Source organism: Sebastes umbrosus, chromosome 2 (genome assembly GCF_015220745.1).
Source record: "Sebastes umbrosus isolate fSebUmb1 chromosome 2, fSebUmb1.pri, whole genome shotgun sequence".
NCBI lineage: Eukaryota > Metazoa > Chordata > Actinopteri > Perciformes > Sebastidae > Sebastes > Sebastes umbrosus.
Window position 1 is genome coordinate 2,527,641 of NC_051270.1, and position 17,910 is coordinate 2,545,550.

Genomic DNA, 17,910 nt, shown 5'->3' on the forward strand with positions numbered 1-17,910 from the left:
ATTTAATTTAATTTGGTAATTGTTTTGTTTGTATTTATTTATTTATTTATTTATTTGCAGTTGTGTTCATCTGTTTACGATTTTAGAAAGCTCAGGCCTGTAACAAAATGATGATGTTATTATTAATGTGAAAAAATTATACAATTTCATTATACAAAAAAAAATATATATATATATATATATATATATATATATTCACAAACAGTTTGTTTCTCAGAAAACAACCAGGAGGCCACTGTTCATGTCTCATGTGAAACTAAAAGTAACGTTGACTTATTTTCTCACATTAGTCATTAGTATCGTCAGTCCTGCTGGCCACGCAAGATTCTAAGTGGTTGTGTTGCCTAAACCTAACTTCCTGTGAAAACGGAAGTTTGTTTTGAAAGGACACTATGCATGTAACGAGCGTATATTGACACGCCGTCCCCGGTCCGTCCAACAGTAACACAAGAGAGGTTCCCCATGCGTCGGACTGACCAAGCAGCGGTATTTGACGAGTTGGGAGTGAGAATGTGTTGCTGGACATTCGTACGAGAACGCACAAAATATAACCAATAACTTTTTGTAAGATATCATGTGAACCGTTGTATGAGGATACGTTGGAGCAGACGGGCGGGGAGGTGTCAGGCGATTGAAAAGGCAGGAAAGGGGTTTCTGTCTGCAGGGCAGGAGGGAGTAGCCGAATCTGAAATGAGAGGAGAGTTAAGGCCTTTACACAGCACGGCATGACGAATAAACGACACGGAAATGTGAAATGCTCGCCTGTGAATATTATATGTTTAGGGCTTTTATTGTGAAAGGTAAGAACTTAAAGTCTGGTCTGGGTGAAAGGAGTAATAAAGTTTGTCGTCCTGGTTCAGACTGCGGAGCCTCCATGTTGTTGTTTCATAAATAAAGATGCAACTCAACCGTTTCCGTACAACGTGACTGGTTGATGCCTTTCTTTGCGATGCGAAAGCTCAGAAATATCAACCATGTTCATAGAAGTTTTCCCAGTTTGGTGTGGAAGAACTTGTCTGGTCTGCACAGAGCTCTGAACTGGAAGACTTCATCACCCAACACCAGTGTTGAATCTCACCAAATGGTTCAGAGTGATTCAAACCAACTAGTTTGCACGAAGAGTTTAAAGTTGTTCTGAATGCCTGAAAAGCCTTTTGTCGTTCATACATAGAGAAGGCTGAAATGTAATAAATCTTTCAAATAGGAATAACTTTTGGACAGTTTCTCCTGAAAGGCATTCATGGTGTTGCATTCGGTTACATAATGTGTGAGGAATGAAAACGAGACCTTGAGAGAGAAGTTCAAACTGCCTCTGGGGCTCCCCTGCAGTTTACACTTCGAGACGGTAAGCATGAATCGTAACCTCTCTGTCCTCGGAGTGAACAGAGCCTCAGACGCTGTTTGATGATCCAACAAGCACTTCATCTGACTGACGCCTTAATGCTCTCGTGAATGAAGTGGAGCAAATCCCTGAAACCAGAAGAGTGGAGGCTGCAACAGATTCATTCTCATGACCTAACTAACACATGTGGGATTTCTGTTGCTAAAGAGTATATTTCCTAACATGTTGCACTCTCCCTTTAAATAAAAAGTATTGATAGAAATGTCTGTATTGTGTCTTCTATATTTCTTGTATTGCTGCTTTTCTCTGATGCTTTGTCTCTCTCCTCTGACGAAGAAAACGTTCTGCAATAACTGCATCAATCTGTTTGTTTTATAGCTCGTCATAAATAATTCATGAATGAAGTTATTTATCTAAAGTGTAAGTTATTAGCATTCAAAGTTCAAACGCCTGCAGAGATTTGTTGAATGCACACAATGCATTCAGCATCACAGCAGCAAGCCGTCAGCGGTGTTGTGATTGAAGCAGGTGCTGAAGCACGTCGTGTGGAATGAAGGGAAACGCTAACAGATGGTCCAGCGTGTGGCGCCATTGATCGGGCCTCAAGCGCTGACATGAGAGCAGAATGTTATTCATGCACTGAAATTGGATTTTATCCTTCTTTCCCCAGTATTGATCTTTTTATAGAACATAGACTTTATGTGTCTTCTGCCTGTTTACACGGCTATAAAAAGACCACCTGCACCACGAATAGTTCAAAGAAAGATCTTTTTCTGTTACTCGTGCTTTCAGGCTTAAAATTATGGAGGACAGAACCTGTCAAAATCAAAACTAAACAATAATGTCATTAAATGTAACAAAAATAATAAGTAAGAAAAAATAAATAAAGGAATTAATACAAAGATAAATAAATAAAAAAAGCAATTTAAAAAAGATTTCATCAATTAATTATTGGCTACATTAATTTATTATTATTTATTGTTCATTAATTGATTGATTAATTAATCTATCTATTTATATAGTTTTGTATTAATTCCCTTATTTATTTACTCTTGTTAAATTTTTCCTTTTATTTATTTATGTATTTATTTTTATACATTTTTCTTTATTTATTTCTTTATTTTTTATTAATTAATTTATTTTTGTTTTTATTTTTTATGTTTTTATCTATTTTTGCATTTATTATAATTTGTTTTATTTCTTAATGTATTTATTTATTCATTTATACATTTGTTCATTCATTTATTTCTGTACGATTTTCCCCCTTATTTATTTCCCCAAACTTTTTTATTTCTGCATTTATTTATTCATAAATGTATGTATTTATTTATGTATTTATGCATTTGTTTATTTATTTATTTCTGCACGATTTTCCCCTCACATTTCATCCCTTATTTATTTCCCCAAACTTATTTATGTTTACTGTTATTTTTATGTATTTATTTATTTTTGCATTTATTATTTATTATTTATTTATTTATAAATGTATTTATTTATTTATGTATTTATAAAATGTATGCATTTGTTTATTTATTTATTTATGCACGATTTTCCCCTCACATTTCATCCCTTATTTATTTCCCCAAACTAATTTATTTCTGTATTCTTTTCTTTACACTTTTCTTTTTACATTTCTTTATGCATTTCGGCCTAATTAAACAGATGAAGGGGACTGTCACTCTACATGTGTCATGGCGTACAACTAGCGGGCTAGCATATAATCGATCTATGTACTCTGACCCCCATTTATTTTTGATTTTGGCAGGTTCCATCCTCCGTATAAAATTGCTCTAAATGCTTTGTGGTTAAAATCTGTTATCTTGTCAAAGCCGATGAATCATAAACCGAACGCTCACAATCTTCCCCTTTTATGCACCAAACCTCACATCCAATGAAGATACTCCTTTTGTCTCACATATTTCCACTCTTGTGTAGATCTCTTTAGATTGTTAAACACCCAAACTTTTAATCAGCCCAACATTTTCCTCCAATGTGTTGATGATAATGATGCGGTAATTTGCAGTTTCTGTGCTTCTCACAGCGTTTCCCACTGAATTACTCAGGAAATCAAAGCGCCTAAAAGCCCCTCCACAAGTCCTTGTTAGCTCTTCAGCAAAAAAAAACAAAAAAAAAAACACCATTAGGAAACGGAGTTATCCATATAAACTGCCACCTTATACACCGAGTTCTATTAAAGGAAACAGAGGCGAGGCTGGGGGGATAATTAGCCCGCCAAACAGCATCTAATTAAACATCCATTACATAAGGTCAGAAATCTTCATCTCGGTACGCTCTAGTGCTCTCTCTGAACTCCTTGTAGATGAGTACGAGGGGTGGAAGTAACAAAATATGAATTAGTAAAAATGGAGGTAATGAAAATGCATGTGAATTGAGAAATGGAGCCATAAACACGGATGTGAAATGAAAAATGGAGTGATAAATTATGAAGTGATTTGATTAATTTAAAGCCAATTCAACTAAAACCGTCGTGATAATGATGAGCCATGTTTCATCATCTTACATTCATCATTCACAACACTAAATTACTATTTATCATTTAAGGAAAGTGGCCTCGAGGGTGGAAGTAACAAAAAATAATTAAAGAAAAGGGAAGTGATGAAAATGTGTGATATGTATGATAACCTGTCAATTGATTTGATAAGATTAAATGACATTTTATTTGAAACAGTTGATCTGATAATAAACTGTCGACCGTTCATCATTCACAACACCCAACTGACATTAAATGTAATATATATCGTGCTGTAAACGGTATAATATCGTTTACAGCACACAATTTTGGTAACTTCCGCCCAAAATGTCAATCAAAAAACACATCCACTGACTACAGTACAAGTGAATGTCCTGCACAAAGTCGAGAGTGTGATTCGCTGAGTGGGCGTGTTCTTTTTTAATTTATTTTTGTATCTACTTTATTCTCGGGGGGCGTTACTGTAGAAATGATTAAGGGTGTAACTTCCTGAATCCTGCTTTATTTTTTAACATATATTTAACTTTAACGTTTAATTTGCATTTTCTAAAATGTCCTTGCGGAGCTCTTGCGTCTGTACAAACAACCAGACAAAGCTAAATTTGTGGCTTCAACAACAGTTTGTTGAACATGCACCCAAAACAAAAAGGGCCTGTTCTCGTGACCGACGGTGCCGTTTCCATCGCCGACCTACAGACGAGGAATCCAGAAGAATGAGGCTGAGAAACCTAAACTTGAAGAGACCACCATAAAACCCTTTAAGCTCATTTCAAGGATTTTCGAGGAAAACCTGTATCCTACTTTGTGGTTGGGCTACAAAGAGCAGCGGAGAAGAGACGTCAGGTCCTTAAAAGGACTGACAGCAGAGCCAGGAGAACATCATTGCAATATGGTTAGACAGTGCAATATGTTAAATAGGGACAGTGCAATATGTTGCATCTGTGTAATATTGGGCTATTGTCTGGGCAATATGGGCAAGACGGTAGACGGTGCAGTGCACTACCCGGGTGCAATACCTGCCATGGTGTGTGTGTAATAGTATGTGCCATTATGTACGTGGACTGTATGTGTTGAAACATTTGTTTCTGTGAAACTGTTTCCCTGTCTTATGTGGAATCTTTTATTATTGTTGTTGATGCTGTTTTCATTTAGTGCTTGTAACTGCAGTTGGACGGCGTCCAGGAAAAATTTACCCATGGGGACAATAAAAGTATATCTTATCTTATCAGGTATTTCATGTATAGAGAGGACACAGCATTGTAGCGTCTGTTTAATGACAGCCAGTTACTATCACTATGTTCTGTACAGTTTAAAATGTAAGGCAGGTTTTGGCACAGAGTGCAGGGCAGCATTAGACTACAGATAGTTTAAGTACGGTTATCTGTGTGTAAAGAACTAAACCTTGTTACTGTGGAAGTACTGATCCGTCTCAGAGCTTTTCAGGTTGTTCATCTCTTCACCGTCTGGAGCAGCGGAGTCAATAACGTAACTAAATATGCTGGTGTAGGTTATCGGAGGCCACTTCTTCAGGTCGTCCTCCATCTCTCCGTAGTAGAAGGCAAAGCTATGATCACATTATCCCGTCTGAGCTGTAATAGGTGGTGTTACTACATGTTTGACTAGATTTATAAATACAATCACTCTAGGAGAGACGATTAGCATAGCGTTACCATGGAAAACGCCGGCTCAGGTTCAGTGACACGACGCGCTGGAAGTTGCGCCCGTAATTCATGCAATGCATCATGGGGAATAGGAATGAGGTGGATAGGGCAGAAGTTGCAAAAAATTGTGTGCTGTAAACGCTACATTTCAGTCGGTGTTATGAATGATGTACGGTCGACAGTTGATTATCAGATCAACACTGTTTCAAATAAAATGTCAATCAAGTTTATCAAATTGATTGACAATTTATCCCTCTATTTTTCAATTTGCATACATTTTCATCACTCCCATTATTTATTCATACGCATTTTCAACACTTCCTTTTTCTTTTCTTCAATTATTTTTGTTACTTCCACCCTCGAGGCCACTTTTCCTTAAATGATAAATGGCAATTTAGTGTTGTGAATGATGATTGATGAATGTAAGACGAGAAAAATGATGAAAACGTGGCTCTGTTTTCATCATATCAAGTCTGTTTCATCATCATATCACGTCTGTAACTAATCTCGTCCTTCAAAAACATCCAGAGACATTTCTTTTATAAATTTGGGGATCGTGTTGCTTTCATTCCTGCATCAATCTCTTATTTCATATAAGAATAATATAAAATGTTTCATATTTCTTTTTGTTTTACTTTTTAGGGATGTATTTGTGGTCTTGTACTCACTATGTTATTTTGATATGCTATAACACTGCCATGAGAAATGAATATTGTTATCACCCAAAAAAAACAATGCTTTAAAAACAAAAAACAAAAACAAAGTATACCTACATTTACTCAAGTACTGTAATTAAGTTCAACTTTGAGGTACTTTACTTGTGTATTTCCATTTTCTGTACCTTTATACTTCTACTCCACTACATCTCAGAGGGAATTATTGTACCTTTATTTAATACCTTTAGTACTAGTTAATTTGTCGATTCAAATTATTAATATATAGTATAATATAATCACGACTTAGACTTTGCTGTCTCACAGTCAACAACAACAGAAAAGACGAGAATACTGGCAGACACATCATCACAAATAGACCTCAACATCCATAAAGGGGAAAGTAAAGTCCTCAAGGTCGACACAACCAGCGAAGAACCAGTGACCTTGGAGGGAACAGCACTTGAAGAAGCAGAAGCCTTTACATACCTCTGTAAACAATTGCTGTTAATTTAAGCAGGATTTCAACAGTATTAATCTGTTATTTGCTAAAAACAGTGCTTTACTGTTAATACAAAAGAAAACCTGTTAAATTACACTCATAGGCCGTTTTTTAACTGAACTATAATGCATTCTTAAAAAACAGCACTTTACTGCTGATCACCTGTGTAAAGTATCATCTTAACAGCTTCATGCAGTATTTCTTGAATTCTGGGACCTGAACATTATTAAAATAATTATTAAAATATGCGAAAATATGAATGAATTATCAGACAAAATCTAAATAAAATATGCAAAAATATTATTAAAATATCCCCCCCAAATTTTTTAAAATATTTGAAAAATATTAGTAAAATATCAGAAAAATATGAATAAGTTATCAGACAAAATTTCAGTAAAATATCCGAAAACTCTTAGTAAAATGTCTGAAAAACGTTGGTAAAACATCAGGAAAATATTAAGTTATCAGAGAAAATCTTTTTTGAAATATGCAAAAAAGATGAATAAAGTTTCAGACAATACTTTTTAAATATCCAAAATAATATCAGCAAAAAAAGAAAACCTGTTAAGTTACACTCATAGGCCGTTTTTTAACCTGAACTATAATGCATTCTTAAAAAACATCATTTTACTGCTGATCAACTGTCTAAAGTATCATCAGTAACAGTTTCATGCAGTATTGTTTAATTCTGGGACCTGATCTGCACATGTGAGGCTTGCACATTGTACATGATTGTAAAATCAGTGAATTAGCTCTGTTCTTCACTCACATGTTGTTATGCACTGTAAAAAAAAAGTGTAAAATAACGGAAATTTTCCGGCAGCAGGGGCGCCAGAAAATGTCTGTTAAAAAACGGAAAAATACTGTCCGTTAATTAACATAAATAAACTGTAAAGAAAAAAAAAACAGTAATTATCTTTATATAATTAGCCTTTATTACTGTAATTTTACAAGAAATATTTTACTTTTAACATATATTTATTGTTAGAATAGTCATACACTGTAAATCTAAGACCATTTACATATAAATCACAAATGAAACATGTAATTTTACATTGCAAAAGCCCAAATTTACATTAACTCAGAAGTTTTGCAAAAAAAATCTGTATTTTTACAAGAAATATTTTTAGAAATCCATGAAATCCTTTTCTTCAAACATTAAATTAATCAAATCACTCCATTTTTTCATTTCACATTCGTTTTTACGGCTCTACTTTCATCAATCCATTGTTCCCTCCACCCCTCCTAGAGTCGTACCTGTCTGTTCCTATGAACAGGAATACCGCTGCAGTCGTCCTGCTGGGTGGTGAATTACACTCGAGGAGAACGAGTGACACGACACCCATTTAGGATTCTGACCCACACTTAAGAGAAACATTTGGCCGTCTATATTAGCCGGCCAACTGTGTCCACGTTCATTTTAAATTCATTGGTTTGTGAAGGAGGTGGATGTGTCATTATCTGAAAGTGCTCTTTCTTCCTCGCTCTTCTTGTTTTCTCTCATTTTCTATCTAATGTCTTCTCTCCTCTCTCTTCTCGGCCCAATCCCTCGGCTCTATAAATACTTTAAATTGTGACTCATCGTACTTTTATTCTCACAAGAAGCCACAACAAACAAACTGATATCGACCGAAAGCACAAGGCCCCCGTCTTTCAGATCTCCAAGTGAAATGATGAGATGTTTTTTTCCTTTTGTGGCTGAGACTTGAAGATGCAATCTGTTCATCCGCATGTTAAAAGTTTTTTCTTTTTACTACGTGGGCTCATTTTCTTTCATCCGATATTCCAACAACCACCTCGGAGCATGTGAGAAGATTCCTTCAGAAATCAGCCTCTTTGAAAGGGACTTCTGTTCGGCGCCTCATTCACTGCTGAAAGTTCATCTACTTCCTTGTTACATGTAATGAACCCAGCCTGCGGGTGCACGCTGTCTTTCACTGTTTTTAATCAGGAAACCTGTAAAGACTCACATTTCACCAAAAGTGACTAGTCCACAGATTAGATCCTGTTCGAAAAGTGATTTCCTGATTTTCTCTGTAACATTGAAAGATTTATTTTATATCATGAAAAGAGCAGGAAGCTTCAATTAGTCCTTCTACCATGCCAGCAGCTGTGTGAGGCTATGGTTAGGAACAGCAGCTAAATGCTAACATCACAATGCTAACATGCTGATCTTCAGCAGGTATGATGTTCAACATATTCACCATCTATAGTTTAGCACTAAAGCTGAGGCTGATGGGGATGTCATTAGTTTTGCAGGTATTTGCCACAAACTATACATAAGAAGTGGATGACGTCACGGTGACGTCACCCATTTATTTGTGGATTGCCATTCTGAAGCCTCAACTTCGGCATTTTGTCCGTCGCCATCATGGTTTTTTGCAACCGGAAGTGACATGAGAGGGTGGAGCTAAGTAGAACCGGATGCTGAATAAGTCATTTTAAGGCGACCAAAATTATAGATATATATTATAATTAGGCTGTCAAAGTTAACGCAAATTTTTTTTTAACGCCACTAATTTCTTTAATGCATTAAAGGCATTAAAAGCTAGAGTGAAGATACTGGTATCATATGAAACTAGAAAAATCTAATGAATCCATTGGTACCAACCATGTCATACTAGTTTGTCATGAAGGAGGATAAATAACGCTCCAAACTAAGCTAAATTTTGGCGAGGAAAAACTGTCATGTCCATTTTCAAAGGGGTTCCCTTGACCTCTGACCTCCAGATAAGTGAATGTAAATGGGTTCTATGGGTACCCACGAGTCTCCCCTTTACAGGACATGCAGTTTGGGGCAAGTCATAGTCAAGTCAGCACACTGACACACTGGCAGCTGTTGTTGTCTGTTGGGCTGCAGTTTGCCATGTTATGATTGGAGTATATTGTTTTATGCTAAATGCAGTACCTGTGAGGGTTTCTGGACAATATCTGTCATTGTTTTGTGTTGTTAATTGATTTCCAATAATAAATATATACATACATTTGCATAAAGCAGCATATTTGCCCACTCCCATGTTGATAAGAGGATTAAATACTTGATCATAGACTTCTATACAATCAGACTTCTTTATGCACCAGAGGAGTCGCCCCCTGCTGGCTGTTTGAGAGAATGCAAGGTTTAAGGCACTTCAGCATTGGCTTCACTTCTCAGACCCCGGAGGTAGCCATTGGTATTTGCTCATGAACCTATAAAGTATTGGACAAATTGAAATGTTGACCTGTTGGTGTTGCTAGAGGAACAGTTAGGGGATCACCAAAGTCTGTTGGATTCATCTCTGGGGAACATGAATGTCTGAAACAAATTTTATGGCAATTCAATCCAGCAGTTGTTGAGACATTTCAGTCTGGACCAAAGAGGTTGACAAAGAGATGATATTGCGAATATTAGAAGAGGTAGCCTATCAGAGGCATCCTACCGTAATAAGTCTTTAAAAACTGTTTTTAAAAAGTGAATTTCCAGAAAAGGAACAACTTGGAAAAGGCAATGTAGTCCAATCATGAAGTAAACAAAGACAATGTGCAACAACTGAAGCAAATGCTTCATCAAGTCATGAAATACTATGCTTTTGTTTCATCTATGTAGTAAACTGCTTGTCAGTGAATCTCAGCAGCTCTGCACTGTTTACACTCTGCAGAATATCAATGTGAGTAAACAATCATATCAAAAGACTGACAGAAACAGAGAGACACTAAACATATTGTTGTGCAGCTCTGGGCTGACTGACCGAGGCAAAGACGGAAAATATGACTGAACTTATTCTCTGTCACGGATCAGATCTCATAACCGCAACCAAACGTCTAAACACGTCTCTGGATCAATCATACAGTACGTCAAACAGCAGAGCAGATAGATGATAAAGTCGTCTCTTTCAGGATTAATCTGTGTAACTTTATAAACCTCCTGGTAGTGAGAGGCCTCATTCCACACATTCAGAACTATCAGTGCAATTTAATGGCAGAAAGCATCAATAAATAAACTGCATATTTATATTAATAACGCATTAAAAATTACATGAGAAGGATCAATAATGAAAATTTTTAAAGTTTTTAAACAATTATAGTCCTTCCTAAAAAAGACATTTTCTCTTATAAATCGGGGGTTTTCGTGCTGCTTTCATTCCTGCATCAATCTCTTATCTGAATTATTTAAATTCAGTGGTGGAAAGTAGCCTACATATTTCAGAGAAACACATCATGTTCACATTTTTCTATCTTTCTTTATTGCTTTTTGTTGGCTTTTCATTAAAATTAATAGTATGCCATTAATTGACCATCAGTTGGTTGAATTCATTGATATTTGTTGCTGTGGGCTGGCAGTAAAAACATCTTTTAAATCCATTTATAGGCATCCTATTGTGTACAATGTCAAGCTGTTTTCATACACTCTTCGTAGCTATACCTACAAAAAAAGTAATGCACTGTAATTGGTATATATCCCACGAAACCAACATCCACATCACATGAACCACGAAGTATAAAGAAAAACAAAAAAACGCCACATAGGGAGGAGGTCGAGGTGGATAGGTGGGTCAAAAAACACCGTACAGTCGCCCAGGAGACCGCTGTTCCCGAGTGAGTCCCGTAACTTCAGTACTTAAGTAACGCCACAAGATCTTTCTTAAACCTAAATAATTTGTTGCCTCAACCTGACCAAGTTGTTTTCTGTGAAGACAGAAATTTATTTTGAGAAGACTGCATGCATGTAAGGAGCGGAAATTGACACGTGTTGCCGGACAATCGTAGGAAAACGGTCAACAAAAAAAAATTTAAATAACTTTTCGTAAGATATCATATGAACTGAGGATACGTTGACCATGTAAAGGGCATTTAAATGTTGTTAAATTCTATAAATGTCAGGTGAAAATCTGGTTGCCTGGATTTTGCTTTTAAATTGATTTGACATGTCCTCAGCTCATACTTGCCAACCCTCCTGATTTTCCAGCAGACAGTCTCCCGGTTTCCTCCTGGGGTCACAATTCTGCCGCATTTCTTCTGATTTATGGCAATTTTTCACACCTTTTTTATTCCTTTTCGTCATCTCAACCTATTTCTGGCTTTGTACAGCGTGTATAAGCCTTACTGGACGACAATAGAGCTACACTAAATGTAATTTCCCCGTGGAAGAGATGCTCACGACACAGTGCAGTTTGCAGCGCCAGAAGTTGGGCTTTGCTTGACGCAGCGAAAAGCCATTTCACCATTCCGACTTTTTTTCGAAGATATTTTCGACATTTTCCCGACTTTTTCGGACTTTTCTTTTTCGAACATTTTTCAGACTTTTTTTTTTCAGACATTTTTCAAACATTCTCCAGACTTTTTTCAGATTTTTTTTTCTGTCATTTTTCAGAACATTTTTTTCAAACTTTTTCCAGATTTTTTTCCGACATTTTTCCGACTTTTTCCAGACTTTATTTTTCGAATTTTTTTTTCGGAAATTGGGCTTTCAAAGTCGGGCTTTGCTTGACGCAGCGAAAAGCCACCGTGGCGCAGCGCAAGCCGTTAGAAATAATAGGTTTCGGAGCGCAGTGGTGCCGTTGTCGCATTGTGTCTGAAAGGACCTTCAGTGAGTGAGAGAAGGAGAGAGAAATGGAGAGATCTAACTGAAATAAATACTCAACCCTGGGCAAAAAAAAAGAATACAAACTCCCTATTTTGAGGTCTCAAGGTTGGCAAGTATGCCTCAGCTTCCTCCTGGAGTCAAAAGACGTGCTAAATTAGGTCAACTCATATTGTCTATATAGTCGTGAAATTGACTGTGAGTGTGTTATAACTCTGAGATGGACTGTCGTGCACCGTGATTCTTATCCAATGCATTCTGGGACGGGCTCCAGCTCCCCAGTCCCTGAATTCAAAATTGATGGATCTCCAAGAGTTCCATTAAAAATCCAATCAGTGGTTTTGGGATTATGGGACATGACGGACAGACGGACGGACAGACTGAAGCCCGTCCGTAGTATTTCCCCTCGATGTCATCACAGAGAGAAAGCGATAAATCAACAGAGTCAGTTTCCTCTTTCATCCACAATTCGCCCGTCTCAGCCTGCAGTCGATGGCGTCCTGGTAAGACGTTAATTGAATGCGACGACTCGGAACCGCGACGCACAATGTGAGCTTCATAAACCAAGTGGTGTCTTCCTGCAAAGATGTGACAGCGGAGTATGAAAAATTAGAGCTAATTGGTCTCCATGCCAACACCCTGAGTCTGGGGCCATGTACTAATTGACTTCATAAAGATGGCATGATTGACACGCACACACAACACACAAATGCACATGCAGGTTACAGAATTACTTTGCAATTGAAGATTATTATTTAAATAGTTCCACTGTAACTCCTTCCTGGCATCAACCAAACTCACTCTCTCACCTCTAGCTAGTTCAGACTGCAGTTTTAGCATCATCACTGCTGTTTTAACAGACGACATCACACCAGTAGTTGATATCCAAATGATCATGTTAAGAGTGAAGTATTCATTTAAATCTAAAGGTGACTGTGCTTTAGCCATCAGGGCTTTGGAACGAGATGAGGCTCAGAGAATCATTAGCTGTGTTTCCATTCAATTGTCAAGTAAATGTCGCAAAAACAAAGTGAAGTGAATTAAGTACTTTTCCATCAACTAGTGGAGCGAATAAACTTGGCAGTATAGTTTCATCAGAAGTTGGTGTTATAGGCTGCGCATGGCTGTAATCCGCCAGTAAACATAATACAAGAAGTAGTGGAAACAAACCTAGTCTCCTTCTAACTTTCTTTTTTGTACATTTTTCAGAAATTTTTCAGATGTTTTTTTTCGGACATTTTTTCAGATTTTTTCCCCCCCGACATCTTTCAGACATTTTTTCGGACGTTTTTCAAAACATTTTTTACATTTTTCCGACATTTTTTTTCAGAGTTTTTTTCTTGACATTTTTCAAACTTTTGTTTTTCAAACATTTTACAGACTTTTTTGTCTGACATATTTTCAGATTTTTTTTTTTTTTTACATTTTACAGACTTTCTTTTCTGCCATTTTTTCAGATTTTTTTTTCTGACATTTTTCAGATTTTTTTTCCGTACATTTTGTCAGATATTTGTTTTTCAGACGTTTTTCAGATTTTTTTTTTTTTTTACATTTTACAGACTTTTTTTCCGGACATTCTACAGACTTTTTTTCTGGACATTTTATCAGACATTTTTTTTCAGATATTTTTCAGATTTCTTTTTTTTGTTACATTTTACAGACTTTATTTTCTGACATTTTTTCAGATTTTTTTTTTTCTGACATTTTTCAAACTTTCGTTTTTAGAACATTTTACAGACTTTTTTTCTGACATTTTTTCAGATTTTTTTTTTTCTGACATTTTTCAGTTTTTTTTTTTTCAAACATTTTTTCAGATTTTTACAGACATTTTTTAGATTTTTTTTCTGACATTTTTCAGACATTTTTTTCTGACATTTTTCAAATATTTTTTTTTTTTTTTACATTTTACAGACTTTTTTGTCTGACATTTTTTCCGATTTTTTTTTTTATTTTTACATTTTACAGGCTTTCTTTTCTGACATTTTTCAGATGTTTTTTCTGACATTTTTCAAAATTTTGTTTTTCGATCGTTTTTCAGACTTTTTTTCCAGATTGTTTTTCCGGACATTTTACAGACTTTTTTTCCGGGAATTTTATCACACATTTTTTTTCAGATATTTTTCCGATTTTTTTTTTTTTACATTTTACAGACTTTATTTTCTCACATTTTTTTTCAGATTTTTTTTTTTTCTGACATTTTCAAACTTTCTATTTCAAACATTTTAAAGACTTTTTTTCTGAAATTTTTTAGATCTTTTTTCTGACATTTTTCTGACATTTTTCAGATTTTTTTTTTTTTTACATTTTTACAGACTTTTTTTCCGGACATTTTATCAGACATTTTTCAGATTTCTTTTTTTTTTTACATTTTACAGACTTTATTTTCTGACATTTTTTCAGATTTTTTTTTTTTCTGATATTTTTCAAACTTTCGTTTTTAAAACATTTTACAGACTTTTTTCTGACATTTTTTCAAATTTTTTTTTTCTGACATTTTTCAGTTTTTTTTTTTCAAACGTTTTCAGTTTTTTCAGACATTTTTTAGATTTGTTTTCTGACATTTTTCAGACATTTTTTTCTGACATTTATTCAGATTATTTTTTTTCAGAACATTTTTCGGATTTTTTTTCTGATATTTTTTAGATTTTATTTTTTTTTACATTTTACAGACTTTCTTTTCTGACATTTTTCAAATTTTTTTTTTTTTTTTAAATTTTACAGACTTTTTTGTCTGACATTTTTTCCGATTTTTTTTTTATTTTTACATTTTACAGGCTTTTTTTTCTGACATTTTTCAGATGTTTTTTCTGACATTTTTCAAAATTTTGTTTTTCGATCGTTTTTCAGACTTTTTTTCAGATTGTTTTCCGGACATTTTACAGACTTTTTTTCCGGGAATTTTATCATACATTTTTTTTCAGATATTTTTCCGATTTTTTTTTTTTTACATTTTACAGACTTTATTTTCTCACATTTTTTTTCAGATTTTTTTTTTTTCTGACATTTTTCAAACTTTCTATTTTCAAACATTTTAAAGACTTTTTTTCTGAAATTTTTTAGATCTTTTTTTCTGACATTTTTCTGACATTTTCAGTTTTTTTTTTTTTTTTACATTTTACAGACTTTTTTTCCGGACATTTTATCAGACATTTTTCAGATTTCTTTTTTTTTTTACATTTTACAGACTTTATTTTCTGACATTTTTTCAGATTTTTTTTTTTTCTGATATTTTTCAAACTTTCGTTTTTAGAACATTTTACAGACTTTTTTTCTGACATTTTTTCAAATTTTTTTTTTTCTGACATTTTTCAGTTTTTTTTTTTCAAACGTTTTCAGATTTTTTCAGACATTTTTTAGATTTGTTTTCTGACATTTTTCAGACATTTTTTTTCTGACATTTATTCAGATTATTTTTTTTCAGAACATTTTTCGGATTTTTTTTTCTGATATTTTTTAGATTTTATTTTTTTTTACATTTTACAGACTTTCTTTTCTGACATTTTTCAGATTATTTTTCAGATTTTTTTTTTTTCAGAACATTTTTCGGATTTTTTTTTCTGACATTTTTCAAATTTTTTTTTTTTTTTACATTTTACAGACTTTTTTGTCTGACATTTTTTCAGATTTTTTTTCGATCGTTTTTCAGACTTTTTTTCAGATTGTTTTTCCGGACATTTACAGACTTTTTTCCGGGAATTTTATCATACATTTTTTTTTCAGATATTTTTCCGATTTTTTTTTTTTTACATTTTACAGACTTTATTTTCTCACATTTTTTTTCAGATTTTTTTTTTTTTCTGACATTTTCAAACTTTCTATTTTCAAACATTTTAAAGACTTTTTTCTGAAATTTTTTAGATCTTTTTTTTCTGACATTTTTCTGACATTTTTCAGATTTTTTTTTTTTTTTACATTTTACAGGACTTTTTTTCCGGACATTTTATCAGACATTTTTCAGATCTCTTTTTTTTTTACATTTTACAGACTTTATTTTCTGACATTTTTTCAAATTTTTTTTTTCTGACATTTTTCAGTTTTTTTTTTTTCAAACGTTTTTCAGATTTTTTCAGACATTTTTTAGATTTTTTTTCTGACATTTTTCAGACATTTTTTTTCTGACATTTTTTCAGATTATTTTTTTCAGAACATTTTTCGGATTTTTTTTTTCTGATATTTTTCCGATTTTATTTTTTTTTACATTTTACAGACTTTCTTTTCTGACATTTTTCAGATGGTTTATTCTGACATTTTCAAAATTTAGTTTTTTCGATCATTTTTCAGACTTTTTTTCAGATTGTTTTTCCGGACATTTTACAGACTTTTTTTCCGGGATTTTAATCATGCATTTTTTTTCAGATATTTTTCAGATTTTTTTTTTTTTTTTACATTTACAGACTTTATTTTCTCACATTTTTTTTCAGATTTTTTTTTTTTTTCTCACATTTTTCAAACTTTTCGTCTTTGAGAACATTTTACAGACTTTTTTTCTGAAATTTTTTCAGATTTTTTTTTTTCTTACATTTTTCAGACTTTCTTTTTCTGACCATTTTTTCAGACTTTTTTTCCAGACAATTTATCAGACATTTTTTTCAGATATTTTTTCAGATTCATTTTTTTTTTTTTACATTTTACAGACTTTCTTTTTCTGACATTTTTTCAGATTTTTTTTTTTCTGACATTTTTCAAACTTCGTTTTTAGAACATTTTACAGACTTTTTTTTCTGACATTTTTTCAGTTTTTTTTTTTTCAAACATTTTTCAGATTTTTTCAGACATTTTTTAGATTTTTTTTCTGACATTTTTCAGACATTTTTTTCTGACATTTTTTCAGATTATTTTTTTCAGAACATTTTCTGATTTTTTTTTCTGATATTTTTTAGATTTTTTTTTTTTTACATTTTACAGACTTCTTTTCTGACATTTTTCAGATGTTTTTTCTGACATTTTTCAAAATTTAGTTTTTCGATCATTTTTCAGACTTTTTTTTCAGATTGTTTTTCCAGACATTTTCCAGACCTTTTTTCCGGGAATTTTATCATACATTTTTTTCAGATATTTTTCCGATTTTTTTTTTTTTTACATTTTACAGACTTTATTTTCTCACATTTTTTTTCAGATTCTTTTTTTTTTCTCACATTTTTCAAACTTTCTATTTTCAAACATTTTAAAGAGTTTTTTCTGAAATTTTTTAGATCTTTTTTTCTGACATTTTTCTGACATTTTTATCTAACATTTTTTCTGAAATTGTTTTTCAGACATATATTTCAGATTTTTTTTTTTTACATTTTACAGAAATTTTTCAGATTTTTTTTTAGACTTTTTTTTCCGGACATTTTACAGACTTTTTTTCCCGGACATTTTATCAGACATTTTTTTCAGACATTTTTCAGACTTCTTTTTTCAGTTATTTTACAGACATTTTTTTCAGACATTTTCAGATTTTTTTTCTGACATTTTTCAGACATTTTTTTCTGACATTTTTTCTGACATTTTTCAAACTTTCTATTTTTGAACATCTTACAGACTTTTTTTCTGACATTTTTTCAAATTTTGTTTTTTTTTCTGACATTTTTCAAATGTTTTGTCAAACATTTTTCAGATTTTTTTTCAACATTTTTCAGACATTTTACAGAAATTTTTCAGAAATTTTCCAGACCTTTTTTCCGGGAATTTTATCATACATTTTTTTTCAGATATTTTT